Source organism: Podarcis muralis, chromosome 11 (genome assembly GCF_964188315.1).
Source record: "Podarcis muralis chromosome 11, rPodMur119.hap1.1, whole genome shotgun sequence".
Taxonomy (NCBI): domain Eukaryota; kingdom Metazoa; phylum Chordata; class Lepidosauria; order Squamata; family Lacertidae; genus Podarcis; species Podarcis muralis.
In genome coordinates this window covers 6,644,555-6,668,334 of record NC_135665.1, presented here as the reverse complement: position 1 = coordinate 6,668,334, position 23,780 = coordinate 6,644,555, and the positions used below count along the sequence as shown (strand labels likewise).

The following is a 23,780-nucleotide window of genomic DNA, read 5'->3' as shown; positions in this document are numbered from 1 at the left end:
CTCACTTCCATACATCATCACTACTGGGACACAGCCCTAATACAGTAGTCAGTTGGCCTGCTTCTATTTATTTGTCAGGCGCTGGGGCAAACAGCTGAGATGGTAATCACGCCCTTGCTCTGCTTGCAAGTGCTCTAGCAGGGCCATCTTGCCAGCCACTGTTGGAGACATAGACCTGGGCCAGCCGGGTCAGAATGGCAATTCTGTGGGCAAGTGCAGACTGAAGCATTGCAGTGTTTTTGTTGCCCTTTCTGGAGGCCAGTTAGGGAAACAGTGACTGAAATAATGACAGACTGCAGAATCTGAGAAATGTACTCGATATGGCAATTAGACACCCTCCTTTCGCAGAAGTCGAGAAAGGGGAAGAGATCTTGAATTGTGAATGAGTTTGAAAATATTGTTGACACTGCAGGGAAATCATAAAACTGATTATTAATGACACTTAGCATTTATACGGCACTTTTCATGTTCAAAGCACTTCAGAGTAATTAACTAATTACTGCAATCTCCTCCTCCAAACTTAGCACTGTGTTCCTGCCATTAGCCCCACTGGCCTTCGTTTAATTTTAATCCTCTTGATTTCCTCTCTGTTTCTCCCCCCTCCCCCTTTTGCATCCCTTGCTTTTATTTATGGACTTTGTGTTCTTCGTCTGCCTCCCCACAAGAATCTCCATTCTAAAAATACATCTATTAGAAGAGTGCAAGTCATAAACCTCGTTTAGAATATAACATTTAATTTACTGCATTTGCCTGTGCATCAGATTCTAGCAAATTAACCGTAAATTTCTATGTAGCGATTTACAGTTGGTGCTGGCGTTAACACTGCCGATTTATTGAGAGTTTACTGTGTATAAATATTCATGGTAAATAAACAAATGCATTATACAGATAATGCTAGCTTTAGCGCTGTTAAAAACAACTCCAAAATTTGTAATTGGGGGAGTATGCAGTCAAGTATTAATAAACCATTATCATAAAGTTTACTGCTTGCATCATAAATGGAGTTGTTTTTTTAATTGAGATCACTGAATAAGAATAGAATTAACCCAATTCAGGATGGGAAGGCCAGATATTGGGGCTAGACATGAGTAGGCCTGATGGCTGGACAATCAGCAACTATCTGCCTGCAACAGGGGGAACTAGATAGAGTTATTTATTTTATTTATTTACATATTTAGAAACTGCATATTCATCAAAAATAAAACAAGGTGATATATCACCTCAACAAAAGCATTGGTAAAGACAGGTTTTTTTAAAAAATCACATTCCAAAGTCTGTCAGAAAAGTGCACTTTTAAAAAGACATCTAAAAGAAAGCAGGGATGACTCCTGCCAGACTTCAATTGGCAAGGAGTTCCACAGGGCAGGACCTGTTGCACTAATGGCTTGGCCCCTGGTGGGGGCGGACTGAGCCTTAGGGGCCAATCAAAAGATCACAGCGATTGAGGTGCAGCATAAGGAATCAGGTACGTTTGGCCCAAGTCATTTGGGGCTTTTTGAATTAACACAAGAACCTTGAACCTGTCCCAGGAGCATAGATATAAGAAAAGATATTCTGAAGTTTATTAAGGGTTGCTGGAAATTGTAACTCTGTGAGGTGTAAACTACAGTGCTCAAAATTATTTGAGGGAAAGAAAGTGCTTCAAATGTGCTTTAATGGTCCAGTTGTGTACACAGCCTTAATCACTAGGGATGGCTTAAAAACATTTGCACAACATCTGTCTCTTTAGCATTGTGGACATAAAATGGAGGTTTTCTTGTATTGCATCCTCACGCTAGTGGCCAGTTGGTCAGTACAAGTCAGGGGTGGTGCAGCGCGTGCAGAATGCTGCAGCGAGGCTCCTCACGGGGTCTTTGCCATGGGAGCATATTCACCCAGTGCTTTTCAAGCTGCACTGGCTCCCGGTGGAGTACAGGGTCAGATTTAAGGTGCTGCTTTTGACCTTTAAAACCCTATATGGCCTAGGACCCTCGTACCTACGGGACCGCCTCTCCTGGTATGCCCCACGGAGAGCCTCAAGGTCCATAAATAGCAACACCCTAGTGGTCCCAGGCCCTAAGGAAGTCAGATTAGCCTCAACCAGAGCCAGGGCCTTTTCAACACTGGCCCCGGCCTGGTGGAACGCTCTGCCTCATGAGACCAGGGCCCTGCAGGATCTGATTTCTTTCCGCAGGGCCTGTAAGACAAAGTTGTTCCACCTGGCCTTTGGCTTGGAATCAACTTGATTCCCTCCCCCTCTTTTCCTTTTTCCTTCTGTGATGAAATTCCTATTTGGGGACTTCCCTGGCTGTTTTCTGGCCCACGTAGGACCAGTCTGGATAGTTAGCCTTGGTGAAGACTTGACGTTTTCATCCCCCCAAAAGTTTTTGATTTGAGTTTCTACTGAAATGAGGCTGCATTTTAATGTTGTATTTTCATCTTGTTTTTAAGTTGCATTTTAATCAATTGTTTTTATACCTCGTGTTAGCCGCCCTGAGGGGAGGGCGGGATATAAATAAAATTATTATTATTACTATTATTATTATTATCATTGAGTGATAGCCTTTCCCTGTCGGCAAGACGTGGGGCTTGGCCAGCATCCATTGGACCTAAAGAGCTCACTGAACACTGCAAAGGGCAGCCAAAAGCCCACATAAGAATCCATAAAAAGGTACAATCCTTAATAACAACAGCACAGCAACTCATAACAAATCACTAAAGGGCAATTACTAATTGTAGCATCAACTCATATATTTGTTTAATGAAAAGCCTCCCAGAAAATTGTAATGAGATGAGGCCAAAAGCACCTTAGGAGGGAGTGGGTTCAATATGTGAGGAGCTACCACAGAAAGGAGGCTTTTCCCACCCCCACCCCCACATACAGTGGTACCTCGGGTTACAGACGCTTCAGGTTACAGACTCCACTAACCCAGAAATAGTACCTCGGGATAAGAACTTTGCTTCAGGATGAGAACAGAAATCGTGCTCCGGTGGCACGGCAGCAGGAGGAGGCCCCATTAGCTAAAGTGGTACCTCAGGTTAAGAACAGTTTCAGGTTAAGAACGGACCACCGCAATGAATTAAGTTCTTAACCCGAGGTACCACTGTACTAGAATGCACCCTGGCAAAGTTTCACTCAGACAGGAAAACAAAGAAACCCAATGCCTTGGATTGTCCATTTTGCCTCTTGGCAGGATTGTTTGGAAACTTTCAAAAGATGTGATTTATGCTTCTAGTTTATTATTAGAAGAAACAGTGTGGAAATGGAAGTGTTGGTGGCTGCATACCAAGGCGACCTAACTCGGCATAACACTTCAGAAACAAATTATGTAGGATCATTGCAAATAATTAAGCAGTGTCATTCTTGATTATCTTGGTAATGAAGAGGCAAGCCAAGTGCTACTTATTACACCTCCAGGGCCTGGCAATGCTGCCTTGTGTTTAAGCCCTAATTGATTTTTGATTGTCCTACCTGAAGAAAATATCTCATTTTCTTAGAACGGATCCTTCTAGCTATTTGTAATTATGATCCTGATCCCAGGGAGACTCGTTCTTTCTCAGATAACAGCGGAGGAATTACTGGAGTGAGTAATACATGTTGCGCATCTTAAACCTGGCATAGGAGAAGGATGTTGTGAGAATTTCAGATGTATGATCAGAAGTTCGCTGAAAGTCGTCTCCCTGGTGTAAAGTTGTTAGAATGCCTAAGAGGGCCACAGCACAGGTAATGGGTTATTTTGAATTCCAAGAACCTAAATATATGTTACGTTGAAGACCTGTGAGTGAATCTCGTGGTGTGTTTAGCTGTTTTCCTTCAGCTGCTTTGTATTTCCTCCTATCTGACGATGCAGTTTAGATCAGGAAAGTGGCACAGGGGGAAAGGAGTTAAACGCCCCATTCTCTAGGGCCTCATTTTTGAAGCCCCCTGAAATGTTTGGAATGCCACTGGTTTTTCTAATGGTTCCAACTTACCAGAGTCTGATGTGGTTCCAGCCCAGGTTTTACTTCAGATTTTCTCTTTCTGCACAAGATTACAGTAGGCAGAGGGCCTTATTGGTAGTGGCGCCCGTCCTGTGGAATGCCCTCCCACCAGATGTCAAAGGAAAAAACAACTACCAGACTTTTAGAGGACATCCGAAGGCAGCCCTGCTTATGGAAGCTTTTAATATCTGAAGGACTATTGTATTTTAATATTTTGTTGGAAGCCGCCCAGAGTGGCTGGGGAAACGGAGCCAGATGGGTGGGGTATAAATAAATTATTATCATTATTATGTGTATTGGTACTACAAGTTTTAAAACTAAAAGCACACTACTCTAGATTGTATGTCTGCATTTCCTTGGGCACATGAAGACTCTTCATCCCACTGCGATTTATGCTTCCATCTTTCAAGTAAAAATTAAATCACTGGGAGATTCAGTCATGGATCTCCTGTGTAATGTGTAGCTTGGGGTGGAGACAAAATGACATGAAATGATTATTCTGTGGCCTTATAAAACCATACGTAACCATTATGTAACAGCATAAGACCACTCTCTTGGAAGTTAATATTGAGAACTGTCATTTGTTGAGAGTGCTGAGTATTTATTTCCCCTAATAATAATAATAAATTATTATTTGTACCCTGCCCATCTGGCTGGGTTTCCCCAGGCACTCTGGGCGGCTTCCAACAAAGATTAAAAATACATCAAAATACATAAAAAACTTCCCTAAGCAGGGCTGCCTTCAGATGTCTTCTAAATGTCAGGTTTATCTCTTTGACATCTGATGGGAGGGCGTTCCACAGGGTGGGCGCCACTACCGAGAAGGCCCTCTGCCTGGTTCCCTTAGACATTATTGGCCCCTGTGTTCTTTCAGAAGATGCAATGTCTATCAAGCCAGTTTAAGCCTTTGCTATAGATGGGGCCTGGGACGCGGATGGCGCTGTGGGTAAGAGCCTCAGCGGCTAGGGCTTGCCGATCGAAAGGTCAGCAGTTCAAATCTCTGCGGCCGGGTGCGCTCCCGTTGCTCGGTCCCAGCGCCTGCCAACCTAGCAGTTCGAAAGCACTCTTAAGTGCAAGTAGATAAATAGGGACCGCTTACTGGCGGGAAGGTAAACGGTGTTTCCGTGTGCTGCGCTGGCTCGCCAGATGCAGCTTGTCACACTGGCCACGTGACCCGGAAAGTGTCTCCGGACAGCACTGGCCCCCGGCCTCTAGAGTAAGATGGGCGCACAACCCTAGAGTCTGGCAAGACTGGCCCGTACGGGCAAGGGTACCTTTACCTTTTATAGATGGGGCCTATAGAATTTGAAGTGGAATGCAAGTGCTGTTTTCTGCTACAAGTACACTTAGGGTATTGTGTGAACTGATTTGCATGTGTGAGGAGAGGTCCTATCTACATGTGCATGTGTGGGGTGTTGTGGGTCCCCCCCCCCAGATGCACAACTTAAATAGTTCCAGAGCAAGATGCTGTGCTCTGGAGAAGCAAATGGTTCCAAGTTCCCAGTTGACCTGCTTTGTCCTCCTGCCATCTTTGTATCTGTTGAACATAGTTAAAACACTTGCAAATGAAAGTCTAAGAGCATGGCTTGATGTTGTTATACCCTTTGGAAACCAAAAAGTGTGTGCCCTCTTGAATCTCTCTTGGCTAGTAAAAAGAATTCTGGCTTCACGGCTCCAGTGTCAGTGATGTAAAGCCATAATCAGCCGGAACGTGGTACGTTTTGAGCAATATATATTGCACTGCAGGGTTCATGGGTAATAATCTCTAAATGCTCTCTAGCAAAAGATAGTTTCCTGAATAAATGAGGCACAACTGGGCATTGTTCCAATGAAAACGTTGGCTAGATGCTGCTGCTCTGGCTAAAGACATTGTGAATGGAATAGCTTCAGGCCACTGCTGCAGAAAAGAACGGCATTCCCCATCCAAAGGGAAAAGAGAATTGTAAAAGTGTGAAGTTGCTCATAAATTTGAAGATTGGGAGGGAGGGGGTGGAACCCAAGAGCTGTCTTTTGTGGCATGAAGTTGCTAATCAAGCAGGAATGCTGGAAGCAGTTGTGTACATCTCAGAACTGTTCCTAAATCTGGGCTGGTAGTCATTTTCAGGTATTAAATATAAAATGTAACAGACACAAAAAAGAGCTTTTCAATTCCTGTTTGGCAGTGGAACAGAAGAAGCATTTGTAGAAGACATTAGAAAAGGCATAGCCCAATGCAACACGCCACAGAGCTGTGGGTCTGAAAAAGTATGCATGTTATATAGGTTATGTTTGGGATGAGCGGCACCTCATAAATTGTCTCTCGTGCATCATATTTCACCATATGAATGAAACTGCCTGATCCAAACTCAGTTAATTTGTCCACAAAACCTGGTGTTGTTCACCCTGACTGGCAGTGGGTCTCCAAGGAGACAAGCAGATGGCTTTCCCAGCCCTCCCAGCTTCTTCTCCTTCCTCCACTTTCAACTGTGTCTGCCCAAACATGCCAGATCCTGATAGAACGGGGTGTGTTTGTGTGTGGCATGATAGCAGCTTCCTTTACTCTCATAATGTGAAAATTCAGAGTGCTGAGAAAGCCCACACAATCCCTTAAAAAGTCTATATGAACATGTCCTTAGGAAGAAATAGAGATGGAGAAGACATGCCAATTTAAGGTGATTTTTTTTTGCAAATGTAGCTCCATGCTGCTGACACTGCCATTAATTCAGAAGAGATAGAAAGGGCTAAGTGATGAAAAACTCTTGGCTGGAAACATGAAGAAATTATGTTGAGGTACTCATGTAATAGCAGAAGGTAGTCACAGGTTTATGGTCTGTATTGATTAGCTAATAGCAAGGAAAGGCAAAGTTCATGATGTTGCAGAAAAGAACTGTGTTCCACTGCCAATTTGCAAGTTCTTGAGAAGGATCAGTTTCTAGAACAGGCATAGGCAAACTTGGCCCTCCGGATGTTTTGGGACTACAACTCCCATCGTCCCTAGCTAACAGGACCAGTGGCCAGGGATGATGGGAGTTGTAGTCCCAAAACATCTGGAGGGCTGAGTTTGCCTATGCCTGTTCTAGAACAACTGAGCCTGTAAGAGGAAGGAAGGATTTACCGTATTTTTTGTTCTATAAGACTCACTTTTTTCCTCCTAGAAAGTAAGGGGAAATGTGTGTGCGTCTTATGGAGCGAATGCAGGCTGCGCAGCTATCCCAGAAGCCAGAACAGCAAGAGGGATTGCTGCCTTCGCTGCGCAGCGATGCCTCTTGCTGTTCTGGCTTCTGGGATTCAGAATATTTTTTTTCTTGTTTTCCTCCTCCAAAAACTAGGTACATCTTGTGGTCTGGTGCGTCTTATAGAGCGAAAAATACGGTATGTGTTGGCACCAATTTATGAGATGGATTGATGGTCATGAATTTGGATGACTTTAAAATGGGTTCAGATGCATTAATGTATCTGAATACATTAATAAACCTACCAAAGGCTAGTAGCCGTGATGGACACATACTACCTCAAGTGTCAGCACCTCTGAATGCCAGTTCTGAGGAGGACATTGCCTTCATGCCCTGTGTATGGTGGACTTCCCTTAGGCATCTCATTGGTCACTGTGAGAATAGGATGCTGGACTCGAAGGGACTTTGGATACTTTTTATGCTCTTATGTGGCTCTGCAGCAAACAGAAAGTCTGTCTCAACTTCAGACCTTTCCATATGACAAAAAAAATAGCAGGAACTCAGGGTCAAACTAGACATGTGTGAATACAATTGGTGCACGTGCCCTTTTCTTTTTCTTCCTTTTTGTTGTTATGTACATAGCAACCTGGAAACCCTGGGGTGTGGGATAGGGAGGAGTAGTTTAATTTTCCCCACCCTGCCATGATCCTAACACTTTCTGTATCAGGAGCTGTGATCTCTATTTCAGGCACCATGGCGGCTATTTCCATAACAAAAGCAGGCAATTTTATTTGCATCCAGTGCAAGTAGTTCCAGTGCCAACACCCAGTTCCAAAGCGATGGAAGAAAGGTCATCCTTACTCCAGAGGGAACTGCCATGTTTCAGGGAATGGAAAAAGTGTGGGCTATTGTGGGGGGATTCTTACAGGGGAATGCGTAGCCTTTCATGACACATATTTACGAATGTGCGAGTGCACGAGCTCCCTGGTGGTGCTGGTTCAGGGGAATCAATTCCAGGGAGAAAGCAGAGGTCGAGGGCTGCCCAGGGACCACTTCTTCCAAAAGGACCTGGCTGTAGCTCTGCAGGTGTAGGGGAAACTGATATCTCTACAAGAAGTGTGCATGCACACGAAAGCTCATACCAATAACAAACTTAGTTGGTCTCTAAGGTGCTACTGGAAGGAATTTTTAAATTTTGTTTCATCTACAACAAAAGTGATACTGCACATTTATTGCACAAAAGAGAGGTGGTCATATTACTACAAAATGGTGATATAAAGATAGCTTTGGTGAATATATAAATAAACCCCAAGCATAGCCATTCTGGGATGCTATTTGACTCTGCAGTAAAACAAGCTTGGAGTGGATGCCAGCCTCTACCATGCTTCAAACACACATTCACTCTGCCCTGCCCTGCCATGTGAACACTGATTATTATTAATGAATTAATGAATTAATGAATTAATTTATAGCCTGCCCATCTGGCTGGGTTTCCCCCGCCACTCTAGGTGGCTCCCAACAGAATATTAACAGAGCAATACTCCAAACATTAAAAACTTCCCTAAACAGGGCTGCCTTCAGATGTCTTCTAAGAGTCAGGTTTATTTCCTTGACACCTGGTGGGAGGGCGTTCCATAGGGCGCCACCACCGAGAAGGCCCTCTGCCTGGTTCCCTGTAATCTCACTTCTTGCAGTGAGGGAACTGCCAGAAGGCCCTTGGAGCTGGACCTCAGTGAATGATGGGGGTGGAGACGCTCTTTCAGGTATACTGGGCCAAGGCCATTTAGGGCTTTAAAGGTCAGCATCAACACTGATGTCTTGGTGTATCTGACTTAACGTGTAAATTAAACCCACATTTGAGTGTGATTTTTGTCCCGAAAGTGACCTGTGGATGCATTACCAGGAATAAAAAGCATAGGACAAAATGGAGAGTTCTGTTTACTCAAAATTCATCTGGATTTGTTTGTACAACATTTCAGGTGTGTGTGTGTGTGTCTGTTATGCAGTGTTCACTGTTTATTGAATATTTTTTGTGGTGAGAGAATACAATGTTGCATCAAGCAACTGTCATTCTGTACTTCCCAGTGCAGCTCCCCATAACTTTCTTTACCACCAAAAACTTGTTATTTTTTTAAAAGCATGTTTATTGTGCATGAGTGCTAAATTCACCTTCATCACACAACCTGAATTTGCCACAATGGAATTGAAACCCACCCACAAATTAGCAATAGCCTTGATGCATCTTTGTTCTGCAATATAGTATAGGTAACTTCAGTTCAAGTCATTAAAGAAAGCTTTTTTTAAAAAAATAAAAATAAAAAACAACATCTGGGATCCTATTTCCCTTTCAGCCAAGCCACCAGCATCCTGAAACACCAAATACAAAGTGCTGCCAATTTATCAAAGCCATACCTGTCCTGAGAGGACTGCAATTTTATATTCCTTTTGGCCAGGGGGTTCATTTTACAATTCTGCCTGTGCATATACATTTCTTTAGGTTTAAGAAACCCAATTCAAATGCTGCCTTGCCGGAGAATCTTTAATCTTGCTTAATATGTCAGCTATGCTAGCAGAAAACGAGACCACCCATGTTTGTATACTACAAGAGAAAACCAATCCTCTCTTCATTATTCAAACCATCAGCCCATAGACAAAAGGGAGAAACAAAGAAACAAATCACTACAGTGACACCCAGATCTTTCCTATTTTATCTTGACAGGATTTTGTTTCTGCTGTGTTGCTTCTCTCCCTCCCACCCCTGGCTATTGCCTCCTGTTTCTCTTTATGGTAATTGAAGCTGGACCCAAAAGCCCTCAGAGGCTTGTATCCTCTCTTCACATGAGTGACGCTTCAGTGATAAACTTGAACTTAAACTTACTGAGGTGTAACTGAGGGTTCATTTGATAGCTAGTGGTTTTCAGCAGCACTGGAGGGCTTTGGGGGCTCGACGTGCGTGAGATTGTTAATGTCCTGTGAGGGAAAACAATAACACATTTCATTAATGCGTTCATGTGTGAAGCATCCATTAGTGCACTCTAGGTATTAATGACGTTATGCTTTAAAATGACATGTGGGGCATGACAGGAATTGCAAGGTCTGATGAGAACAGATGACAAGATAGGCAAATATTTGAATGGCTTCATTTGCCTGCCGGTCAAAGGATGGGCGGAGGGGAAGTAAGCGAGGGAAAACCTGGAAATGATTCCGTTCCATCTGTGTGCGGATTGGACTGAGTGGCAAGTCGGAGGGAAAAGAGTTAGCACTGATTCAGGAAAGGATTTACACAAAGAGCTATAAAGCTTTTAATGTGTGTGTGTGGATATCTATCCATTTGTATGCTTGTATTTATTCCAGAAAGACAAAGGGATGGGTGATATCCAAGTAAGTCTTGCATTGCAGGGGATTAATTAACTTGAAATAAATACTCTCTCTTTATTATAAGGGTTAGGCTGCAGTTCTATGCACATTTTGAGAACAATGGGACTTACTCCTGAGCAGGCATCAATGACTAGTCCACTCTTGGTTGTTTTTAGTATGATGTAGAGAGTGGAAGGTGAAGAGCCCTCCCTGTTGGCACATTTAATTTAGGACTCTGGAAAACTCAAGACTCAGTGTTTGGGTAACTGGTGAAAATGCTCTGAAAACAGAAGGAAATAAAAGCCAATTGTCAACATATTTCCTTGTATACATAAATTAAAAAGTACCCAAAGTGTGGCAAAGCAGAATAATTGCCTTGTTCTAAAACACACACACACACACACGGATCTAGTTCAGGGGCCTGATCTGCTTCACCCGCAAGCATTTTTCTGGCTCTCCAAAGGTCCCACTGACTCTGGCAGTAGTGGGGAAAGAGGAAAGACACAACACTGGGAGGAGTGGAGTCTAGTGCTGTGATGAGCATGCAAATTGCTCCTTCCCTAGTCATGAGACTGATCATTTAATGAGCAGATAGGGCAATAACCCTCTTCCTCAGGTGATCTGCAACTGCATATGTGTGCGCGCCCTGTGCCTGTACAAGAGCGTGAGAGAGAAAGCATGGGGTGACCACACCCACTTTTTGCCATACACACACCTAGCATGTTGGCTAAGGGCATTGGCAACCCTCAGGCCAAAAAAAGGTTAGCCACCCATGTTTTAGGCAGATTCTGGACCTGTGCAATGTTAAGCGAGGTAGTAATTAGCCCATGACAGTCTAGCAGTGAGACCAGAGAAATGCTCTTCAGCACCTGGGACAGCTCTTCAGAAGGATTGACCATTTGGAAACTGGATAAACTGTTGTGGGCACCATGCACACTGCTATTATGCACACATGCAGCCGCACTCACTTGTCCTTCTCCCCCCCCCCCCAGTCCTCAATTATAGTGGTCATTCTATTATTTTTAAGCCTGATTGCATCATCCAGGGATTGAGACCCTGTAGGCACCGGGGGCCCCTCTCCCAGTGCCTGTGTGCCCATAGGTGCTGCACTGGCAACACATAGGCATTGTATCAGACTATAGCACAGGGTGGCCAGACTATAGCACAGAAAACAAATTGGCCTCTGTATGTTGTTGGACTCCAATTCCCATCAGCTCTAGCCAGCATAGTTAATGGTCCAGGGTGAAGGGAGTTGGAGTTCTGCAGCCTTTCCATAAATCTTGATATAGGCCTGCCCAGCCAGTACTTCAGCTGACAGGATCTTAAAGAGGCAAGCTCTTGACTTGGAGGCTTGAACTTTGATGCTACCATGTGGCTCCTGCATGCCAAATCAAGCAGAGCCTAAGAGGGGAAGGAAGGACCCAAGCGTGTTTGTGCACTGAGATGAAAAGAGCGTGCAGACTCTGGGTTAGCGAGGCCCAGCTCATTTGACTCAGGGTCAAAGAGAGGACTTCTGTTTCAGGAGCTGTGTAGGCTATTCCCCGTCCGACTGGTTTCAATGAGCTTGGAGGGTCTGGGAGTTCCCAAAGCAGCTTCATCCTGAGCCGCATCATTACAGGCTGCCTGAGGCCAGGGGGTCATGACACTAATATGCATGCAATAATGGAGATTATACCAATGGGGCTGGGGCTGTTCACAGGAAGAACCTAAAGCTGGGCAAATTATTTCAGTGGACAGGTTCACCGATAGGTCACTATACAGCACTGAGACATTTGTCGATGGGAAGCTTGGGTTAATATCCTTCCCTCTCCAACCCTTGATTCTGACTCTTTTTGTTTTGCTTTGTCAGGCCTGTCTGTTTGGGTTTTCGTGATAAATTAGCAGATAAGCCTAGCTTGGAACATGGCTGGGTTCTTGCACAAGATTCGGGAAGAAAACGGATGTGACAGCTGCACAAGCCAGTCTTTGGAAGACAGTACTGCACATCTCAATGCCATCAAGAATAATTTAACATGAATGATCTGACATGCTTGGCAGAGTCTCTGAGAAAGAAGGGGAGGGAGGGACAGTGGGGGAATGGAGAAGGCACAATGTTTTGCTAACTCTGATCAAAAAGGCCTTCTATGGCTACAATTTTTCGATTTAGCCCCAGAATAGAATTCTCTGCTTGGTTAACATCATGCGGCCCACATTAACAGACGGTGTGTAGCTGCTATTGACTAGGAAGAACAAAGGAAAATATTCCCCCCCCCCAATCTTCAAGAGTTAGTCTTCAAGAGAATTAATCACATACTTGAAATATTCAGAAGTCATCCACATTCAGGGTGAGGTTTGGCCGCACACTAATTCTCCCTTATTTTCCTTCCTACCAATCTTGATTCCAAAGCCAGGTTGAAGACATTTGTTACCCATATCAGACCTCACTCTTGCCCAGTTAATGATTTCAAACATTATTCAGCATTTTTTAAAAAAACAAGCAAACCAACCAACCAACCAACCAAAAACAACCACCTTTGCTCAATAATGTTGCCTGCAGATTTTATATAAAATGGCTTTAAATGGAAATAAGTAATACATTACTGAAACTTACAAGCCCTCAAATGTCAAAGTAATCATTAATGGCATTGTTCTCCTTTTTAGTCCTTTTTATTTTATCTGTAAGCTGCCTTGAGTCCCTGTCAGGGAAAAAGGCAGCATATAAATAAGATAGCAATAGCAATAACACAATAATTTATTGTGATAACAAATACATATCAGAGGTTTTCCATTCATAATATTTTTCTACCAAAGTTAGAGGAAAATATGACTAGGGAAGAGGCTTTTGATATCCATAAATTTCAATGTTGCTTTTCCTGGAAGGGGCTTGAGATTGCGTGTAAACCCCTTCATTAGTATCCATTAGTACCTAATTAATTTAGAATTAATATCTGTTAATACCTACCTATTAAAGATTACCCACAACTGTAGTATGGCTGATAGAGCTAAGCTTTGTGATAAATTGTTTTCATATTAAGTCAGTGCTTTACTAGGTATTAGTTGCTATTATTATTACAAAACATAATATACCATTTTTAGATAACGAAGTGATAAAATATAGCCAAATAATGGGCATTATTCATTTTAAGAGTTGCTCTAGTGGAAGCCAGCACAATGAGTCCTGCTAATGCAATGGGGATTTCTCTGCTCTCCTCTCCTGTGCCCCCAAAATCTACTCTGAGGGGACAGGAGAACCCCCAAAATAGCACACAGAAGTGGTGTAGGATTTGTCCTTTATATGTCATTGCAGGATGAGCACTTTCAGCCAATTCATGTCCTTTAATTTTTTTCAATTTATATTGAAATTTTATCATGTATTATTACAACAAATAATAGTAACAATAATAGTGTATGGAAGTTCTGTGGAAAATTCTGTCATGTGCCTCTGCTTTGAGTTTTTTAAGGACATAGCAATATTCCTGATGCTAAGATAACTCACATTACGTATGGTAACCAAAATGATTTTAAAACAAAGCCTAGGTTACCACTTTTAAAAATGACTATAACTTGATAAGCAGCAGAACATTCCTGGTAGTTACATGAAGACAATGCTCATATCTGTCTGGCCACCGCTGATGGTTCTTCTAACACAGCTAGTGATGGAGGCCATTATGCAATGTTGATTTTAAATATGAACACTGAATATACAAGACGAAGCATAAAAACACCCTCTCCGTATGAATTATCCAGTGGCCACAGAATAGCACCTGAGATATTTTGACCTTTCCGAGTAGAAAATCACTAAGGGTAAATGGCAAGAAGCCAGAGGCAAACCATGACATTCATGTAGAACATAGCTGACGACTCTTTCTTCACATTGCATACCTTGCAGTAGAGGAATGACATATGACATATATGTATCACTGATTTGGTTTCAACCCCAATAATTCCTTAACAGTGTTGCCTGTTAAATCAGCCAAATTAACTGATACAAAAGATTGGGTCTAGATGAAATGTTTGAAAATTGTTCCCTGTTTGGAATGTATTGCAAAAGTAGCTCGTGGTATTGTTTCTTTTTTATTATTATTTGTTGGTTTTCTTATGAAAAATATGATACATGGGGATTTGCACATGATGGACTATTGTGGGTACCTAAGAAGGCATGAAAGATAAGATTTACTCATGTGTCTGATTAGTCGACCTTCTATTTGGCATCAGTATTTGAAATCTAATGATTTTTGATGTTGGAATCCAGTCTTGAATATTTGTAGAATTGTCAGTTATGTATAGAATATTTCCCCTGATTAATCTCTTAAATAAAAATTCCTATTACCATAACCCCAGTATATTCACCTTTCTGAGACACTAATGGCAGAGTGAGATAATTTGCTCTTTAATACACAAAGCTACTATTAATTAATTTATTTAATTTACACTTGGCATTTTATATTGCCCAGTAAACCATATATTTCTTTGCACAGTTTTGCATTGTCAGAAGGTACCATCATTTTAAATATTTTGTCTTCCATTCTCTGTTACAATAACATACCACAGTCTAATTAATACCACAGTCAAAATAATGCCAAAAAAACAACAAGCACACTTCAAGCTGTTGGCCCTTTCAATTAAAATTGGCCTTCATCGGGGCCCACCTGATTAATCAACTAAGAGTGAAATTCCATCCATGTCTACTCAGAAGCAAATCCCCTTTAATTCAACAGTGATTCCCTGATAAATGTGTGTAGGATTAGAGGCTAAAGTTTTAGATAATTAATCTACTGCTTAAAATGATTTAAGTTTGCAGCTCTAACTGACAGAAATTGATAGCTGACATGCAGTATGGCATTTTATAGCTGACATTGAATGGATTTAGTATTTGACAAGCATTATTGGAACTCTGACAATATTTAATAAGTGGGAGTTTAAGGCATTTGGTAATTTACACTTGACAACAATAAATAAACAGATATGAAACTGCCAACACATTTAAAGAACATCTATTTTAACCCCCCCCCCTTATGATCAAATTCAAAGTTTGTAATGTAAAATCTCCATTTATGTATAACTCTTGTTCGGATTTAGATTGTTATGCAGATTAAAAGGAATAACAACAAATTAAAGTCAAAAGTAATGAAATTACGCTTTTTATTTCTATAATAATAAAAATAAAAATAATTTATTATTTATACCCCACCCATCTGGCTGGGTTTCCCCAGCCACTCTGGACGGCTTCCAACAGAATATTAAAATACAATAATCTATTAAACATTAAAAGCTTCCCTAAACAGGGCTGCCTTCAGATGTCTTCTAAAAGTCTGGTAGTTGTTTTTCTCTTTGACATCTGCTGGGAGGGTGTTGCATAGGGGGGGTGCCACTACTGAGAAGGCCCTCTGCCTGGTTCCCTGTAACTTGGCTTCTTGCAGCGAGGGAACCGCCAGAAGGCCCTTGGCGCTGGATCTCAGTGTCCAGGCAGAACGATGGGGGTGGAGACGCTCCTTCAGATATACTGGACCGAGGCTGTTTAGGGCTTTAAATGTTAGCACCAACACTTTGACTTGCGCTTGGAAACATTGTCGGGTGTCATTGTTCTGCCCGGGGGTTGCCTGGGGTTCGGGGGCTCTCGGCCTGTCCACACAAAACGTAATAAAGATGAATAAATAAATAGATCTTGCATCAGATATTCCACTTCTATACAGTAGACTGGATTGGATAAGCATGTGTTTATCTCTTCCTTTCTGAAATGGATGTGACTTTAAAGTGATTTGGCTGCCTGATGTGTCATATCTGCTGGGGGTGGGGGTGGACCTTGATAGCTGCATGCAGGGAAGAACACACCACTTCCCTCAGTAGTTTGTTCCAATTACCTTGGGTATAAAATTTGTTCCTGCCAGCCATTTTGACTCCCCCACCCACTAGCTATAATTTCTAACTAAATGGATGGGTGAGTCCGTCCTCCCTGGCGGAGAGTCTGCTTCAGGAAATGGGATTAGGGAAACCATCTGAAATGTAAGTCAGAGATTGAGTACCACCAGCCCTTGAAAATAATGGCAAGTAGTTTAGATTTGATTAACCGTGCAAAGAGGAGCCAATGGGAGGTGTTCAATGGAAAGAGTGAAAGGGTCAGATCAGCAGCAAGAAAATAATTACTCGCTAATTGACAACACTCAATAATTGGTAATACGCCTCCCAACATTAATATGAGTTAGCAAGGCACTGCTGCTTTTTTTAAAAAAGAAAGTTCAGCTTTATATTCTGAATTCCCATTCAGTAATGGAATGATCGCCCCTGTGAATATTTTTCTTGATTCCTATTTAGAGAGAAGGCAGCAATCCAAGCACAGCAGCCTTGTCTTCTGTGCCACGGCATTTTGTACTGACAAACATTCTAATAAATCAACTGAGGCATGGCATATTTCATTTGGATCCTAATTGCAGTTCTCTCTCATTATTGATATTAATGACCCAGTGGTTCTAACAGTTAAGTGACGAACTGAGCAGACAGTATGGTCCATAAGCTTAGCTGCTTTTTTTTCTTTCAAAGATTCAAATGTGAATTAGAATATGCATGCAAATTGGAGCCTAAAAGAAATGGTTGCCTTTCAGCACTATTGAGTTAGCTCATTTTATTGGAAATCAAAGTAACATTAACAAGGCAGTGTGTCTCAGCCACAGCGTTTAATAGTGCCTCATCTCCACCGACTGCACTAGGTGTCACTAAAGGAGCTATTAGCAGGCTCCATGGTGTAGCAAGGAGAGCTTTTTTCTGTCTTCTTCTCAAATCTCTTCTATTTCCGTAATTAACAGTTTCCATTATTATTATTTTTAGCTTAGTGGGAGAAAACCAAATTGCTGCTTGAATGCAACCCTCTCTTGAATACACAAAAATAAATTTACTTGGGCTCATAGGCGCCGACTCCATGGGGCTTGAGGGGGCCCGAGCCCCCTCAAAAATTCGTTTGGGGGGCTCCGCCCCCCCAATAATCTCCGGCGCCCCTCCAGCAGAGCGCCATCGCCGCCCCTCCCCCAGCCCAAAATGCACAGGGAGGGGCGGGCTGCATGCCTCCTGCCCTCCCTCCCGAGCAAAAGCTCCACCCAATTTCCTTTGGAGCTGATTAATAGGCGCAGCACGCTCTCCCCTATTCGCTCACGAGGAGGCGGCGCCACTTTATTTGCATATTCATGAGCTTATTTATTATTCATGAGCTTTCCCCGGCCCCCCCAATATTTTTTATAAGTCCGCGTCCCTGCTTGGGCTAGATTGAAATCCATCCCCACTGAAATATATTGCTACAGTTTTAATGAGGCCAGGCAATTCTGAATTTGAAACCTGCAATGCTTTTTTAGGGGTGGGCAGCATTAAAAAAAAAAAGTTGAATGCTGCAGTACCTTGGAGGCTGAATACTGGAATTGGAATCAAAAGTAGGCAGAGCTGGAGTCAAAAGTGGGGGGGGGGGGGTGTTAGACTCCCAAAATGGGTGGTGCTCAGACCAAAAGGGGCCACCCCCTTCTCTCTCCTGGCTGTCACCCTTTTCTCTCTTTCTGGCACTCCCCTCCCTTTCCCTTCTGTGCCATCCCTCTTTCCCCTCTCCTTGCCAGCTGCATCTAATTAGGCCAAGGGCTGCATATGGCTCTAAGGCTGAAGGTTCCTGACCCCTAGTCTATGTGGTTAAGCAGAAAAATGGATGTGATGGTACTAAGCAATATCTTTATTTACACACAGCTTCATGCCTGCATTTTTACTTTTGCAGCTCTGCTTTTCTGTCTGTTCTCGGATTTAATGTGAGTTGTTATGTGTTGCCACACATGGCAACTGTTTTACAATCTTTCTCTTCCTGCTTGAAAATGCAGACTTCCAGGAAGAATGTCCCATGTTTCTTTTGGTTAATTTGTGCCATGTCCAGCTGTTCTACCAACGTGCTGAAATCCAGCATTTTCTGTTTTCTGCAACTAGTCCTCTAAAGGTGGACATGCTGTGTGACTGGGTGAGGCAGTATTGTGTAGTGCCACAGTGTACCAATGCACTAAATGTAAGATATATTTATTATAACAGGATCAGGTTACTTCGCTTCTACTAACGCAACACCATATCCTAAGATAGATTCCTGTATTTTTTAAAAAATAAAATCTTCTTTCACATATCCTAAAATGTGGAGTTAAAAACAAGATATAGTTCCTTTCTTGATCCATTGAGGTCATTTTGAATTTGAACACTTGAAAGACACTTTGTTCCTTTCCAATCCTGAAATCTGCAGTAATATATTTGCCAAGCGTTTTTGCTGAAGGCACTGAAGTTCTGGTATACTCTCCCTGTGGAGATTCATCAGCCTTGCTCTTTACTATCTGTTAGAAATAAATGGAGAATGCTTTTATTTCCTCAGGCTCTTCATCAGGGCCAGCCCAAGAAGTTCTGCTTCCATTGACGAAGGCCAAGATGACACCCTCTCGACTCCGTGTTTCAGAGCCAACTCGACTGGTAGCTAAACCTTATTTCAGCACTGCTGACAGAACAGCATCTTCTGGGCAGCAGGCTAGGCAGTAAAACACACAGCTCTGTTCTCAAACAGCTCATAGCTGTTGCTCACCCTCAGGATCTGCCACCTGAGGCGACTGCCTCATTCTCTCTAATAGTAGGGCTGGCCCGGCTTTTAATGGTTTTTTTTTAAAAAAAATTATTAACAATTTCAACATAACAAATTATCAAAACAAATCATCTTCATTATTCCCCCCTTTTCCCTCCCCCCCTCCCCAACAAACCCTCCCTTCCCCCCAAGACGTTCCTCAGCTCCTCTCTCTGATTTCTCAACTCATATTGTTCTCTGCGTATTGTAAAATTGTATACATCCTTATATTATCTATCCACTACAGTGGTACCTCGCAAGACGAATGCCTCGCAAGACAAAAAACTCGCTAGACGAAAGGGTTTTTTGTTTTTTGAGCTGCTTCGCAAGACGATTTTCCCTATGGGCTTGCTTCGCAAGAAGGAAACATCTTGCAAGTTTGTTTCCTTTTTCTTAACACCGTTAATACAGTTGCGACTTGACTTCGAGGAGCAACTCATAGCACGCGGTGTGGTAGCCTTTTTTGAGGTTTTTAAAGACTTTGGTGATTTTTGAAGCTTTTCCAAAACTTTCCCGACACCGTGCTTCGCAAGACGAAAAAAATCGCAAGACGACAAAACTCGCGGAACGAATTAATTTCGTCTTGCGAGGCACCACTGTATATTAACCCAGTAAATTTGTGTATGTTTATTCAAAACCTGCCAAGGAGTCCAGTTCATTTTGTTGTCTTTTTAAATAGTTTGTAAAAGGTTCCCATTCTTCTTTAAAGTCACAGTTGTCTTTATCTCACAATTTACATGTCAGTTTCGCCAGTTCTGCATAGTTCATCAATTTCTCTTGCCACTGTTCTTTTCCTCATTCTTCCATCCTTGTGCTATCAAGACTCTTGCCGCTGTTGTAGCATACATAAACAAGTTCTTTATTTTCCTTGGCAGGTCTTGTCCAGGCCCTCCTTTTAAAGTTTCATTCTGCTGCTGTTTTTTATTTGACTTCTAAGTGGTACAAGTGTTCTGTGGTACAAGCGTATATCCTTGTGCTGATGTAACAATAGACTTAGCACCATGATGGTAGTTCTCTTTTGTGGTTAAGCTACTCTGGTTGCTTCATGAACAAAATAAATGGTAAAGGGAACCCTGATCATTAGGTCTAGTCGCGAACAACTCTGGGGTTGCAGTGCTCATCTCGCTTTATTGGTTGAGGGAGCTGGCGTACAGCTTCCAGTTCATGTGGCCAGCATGACTAAGCCACTTCTGGCAAACCAGAGCAGTGCACAGAAATGGCATTTACCTCCCCACTGGAGTGGTACCTATTTATCTACTTGCACTTTGACGTGCTTTCGAACTGCTAGGTTGGCAGGAGCTGGGACTGAGCAACGGGAGCTCACCCCGTCACGGGGATTCGAACCGCCGACCTTCTGATCGGCAAGCCCTAGGCTCCATGGTTCATCCCTCCTATGAAGAGAATAATGAGACATAAATTTTAAAATTATACTCGTTATCATCCTGATGCAAGCAGTTATTCTACAGCAGAGTTGTAGGTGTAGGTGTTTGCAGACTGATCAATCTGCAACAGAGTGGATAAATGGCCTTGTGGGCAGAACCTGCCCTTCGCCCGAGCTGTAAGTACAGTGCACAGTCTATTTTCTTGTGGGTAGGGAGGGAGGTAGAGTGCGCTGGAGACAAATGAAATTTCTTTGGCTACTTATAAATATACAAATTGAGATGCAGGCAACCATCTTAAGAGATCAAGGGCTGGTCATTGCATCCTGAGAAGCAAAGCAGCATGATTGCTTGGTTTTTCCATGCCTTGGCCCATTTGTAAGCCGCCAGCAGAGCATGTTGGATGTGTCTTACCCACAAGCCATGCATGCTCATGGAAGAATGCTCCTAATGGCATCAAGCTTGTGCTTAGGTCCCGCTTACAGGTTTTCTACTGGCATCTGGTTGGTTGCTGTGAAAATAGGATGCTGAATTAGATGGGACATTGGCCTAATCCAGCGAGCTCTTCATGCGTTCTTGCATGTTCTTCTTTTCAGATAGCTCCAGAAACGGAAAAGTAACTCTCATTGCATATTAGCAAATGAGAAAGTTACACACAAACTATGGGCCCTCAACAGCATGCAAAAGCATTCTTGCCGTAATATATGCCAGAAGAACTCATGCACAACCCTATCAAACCTTTAGTTACGTAAATCCAACTAACAATAACACCCACAGTGTAACTGGCTGTGTTTAACTATATGAATTCTTTATACATCCTATAAGCATGCCTCTTTTCACATTATCAAATTAAGTAGAAGCAATTAAAGACCAACCTTTTGAACAGGAAATACAAATAGATCAGTTCTTATATACGTAATGTCCAAATAGAAGCTTTTTTTGTGCTCCACGTATGTCTTTATGAATACAAGTGACAGACGCGACAACCTTAAGAAGCAGTACTTGCAGAAAATGAACTTGTTCTTTGTAATGTTCCACATATGCCTTTGCAAAGTATAGTTGTTGTATGCAGTTGCTGTTTGCAGGTATCAGACGAAAGAACTTAAGACAAGGATTCCCGGAATAATACCTTATATCTTGAAAGGTGGTCTGGTGTTGCTTGTGCTTTTTCTTCCTTTCAAAATCCTAAAATGTGTTATCATCTAAAGCAAATAAGAACAAAATATGTACAGCTTTGATGTAAGTAATATTTGAAATATGCTTGTTTGCACAGTACTTCAAGTACTACAAAAAATGTGTGCATAAAGTCATAAGATTTGGCTCAATATTTAAACAAAAATTAGCACAGATACTCTAAGAATATAAGAAAAGTTTCTTAGATCAGGCCAGTAACCCATCAAGTCCAGCATCCTTCTCAACAGCAACAGCTCTCTTCCCTCCAGGGTTTCCAGCACTGCCTCTGACAGCAAGGTTTAGTAGCTAGAGATAGTCTTATCCTTCATGAATTTGCCACTTTGAAACCCTCTTTTTGTGGGGATGATTAGGAAGGCAGGAGAGGATATACAGTGGTACCTCAGGTTAAGTACTTAATTCGTTCCGGAGGTCTGTTCTTAACCTGAAACTGTTCTTAACCTGAAGCACCACTTTAGCTGATGGGGCCTTCTGCTGCTGCCATGCCACCGGAGCATGATTTCTGTTCTCATCCTGAAGCAAAGTTCTTAACCCGAGGTAATATTTCTAGGTTAGTGGAGTTTGTAAACTGAAGTGTATGTAACCTGAAGCGTATGTAACCTGAGGTACCACTGTATTATTTAACGATATCCTTCCTAACTTGTGCTAGCAAGTTCCATATTCTAGCAGAGTTCCAAATATCCCCCTTTTTAAATTATGCAGCGAGCAGCTTGTTGCTGACTCATCTGAGTCTTACTATTAAAGATTCCTTCCTGGTAAAATCATTTCTAATCCCTCTTAAAAACACAATAATCTTCTTTCTCGTAGTTTGGATCCATTGCTCCGTGTCCGCTTCTCTGGAGCAGCAGAAAACAACCTTTCTCCCTCCTCTATATGACATCCTTTTATATATTTGAACATGGCTATCATATCACCCCTTAACCTCCTCTTCTCCAGGCTAAACATGCCCAGCTCCCTTAGCCGTTCCTCATAAGGCATCGTTTCCAGGCCTTTGACCATTTTGGTTGCCCTCCTCTGGACACGTTCCAGTTTGTCAGTGTCCTTCTTGAACTGTGGTGCCCAGAACTGGACACAGTACTCCAGGTGAGGTCTGACCAGAGCAGAATACAGTGGCACTATTACCTACTTCCCTTGATCTAGATGCTATACTCCTATTGATGCAGCCCAGAATTGCATTGGCTTTTTTAGCTGCCGCGTCACACTGTTGGCTCATGTCAAGTTTGTGGTCAACCAAGACTCCTAGATCCTTTTCACATGTACTGCTCTCAAGCCAGGTGTCACCCATCTTGTATTTGTGCCTCTCATTTTTTTTGCCCAAGTGCAATACTTTACATTTCTCCCTGTTAAAGTTCATCTTGTTTGTTTTGGCCCAGTTCTCTAATCTGTCAAGGTCGTTTTGAAGTGTGATCCTGTCCTCTGGGGTGTTAGCCACCCCTCCCAGTTTGGTGTCATCTGCAAATTTGATCAGGATGCCCTTGAGTCCATCATTCAAGTTGTTGATAAAGATGTTGAATAAGACCGGGCCCAAGACAGAACCCTGTGGTACCCCACTAGTCACTCTTCTCCAGGATGAAGAGGAACCATTGATGAGCACCCTTTGGGTTCGGTCAGTCAGCCAGTTACAAATCCACTATTTATCTACTTGCACTTTGACGTGCTTTTGAACTGCTAGGTTGGCAGGAGCAGGGACTGAGCAACGGGAGCTCACCCCATTGCAGGGATTCGAACTGTCAACCTTCTGATTGGCAAGTCCTAGGCTCTGTGGTTTAACCCACAGCGCCACCCGCGTCCCCAACTAGTACTATTCCACAACAACTAGTACTGTTCCATAAAAAAGTTAGTCCCAAGTGACTGTGACTAAGCAGTCACTTCTCCAAACACACAGCAACATACAAAATGGAGAAGACACACTAATCAGAACATGGAGCCCATGTGCTCCTCCATGCTAGTACAAGAGACCACCCCCTCTTCAAGTCACATGTAGTGGAAGTCTGTCCTAGCTTAGGAGGAAACAGGAGGTCTTCTCCTGAGTGGTACAAAACATCCCCTAACATGTCCACAGTAGGAATATTGTACTTGACTGCAGTTTTGCATCCCACACTTTTAACTACAGCAACATGGGTTTAAGGGGCTACATGGACAAAGAAA

At 42.6% G+C, this 23,780-nt stretch overlaps 1 long non-coding RNA gene across 1 annotated transcript; it reads left to right on the top strand.

Moving 5' to 3' along the window:
- Window positions 1-1,363: 1,363 nt before the first annotated feature.
- Window positions 1,364-22,402, top strand: LOC114606134 (uncharacterized). Its single transcript, XR_003708782.2, has 3 exons — window positions 1,364-1,465; window positions 18,823-18,917; window positions 21,831-22,402. It is a non-coding gene; the product is annotated as an uncharacterized LOC114606134 (long non-coding RNA).
- The last annotated feature ends 1,378 nt before the right edge of the window (window positions 22,403-23,780 follow it).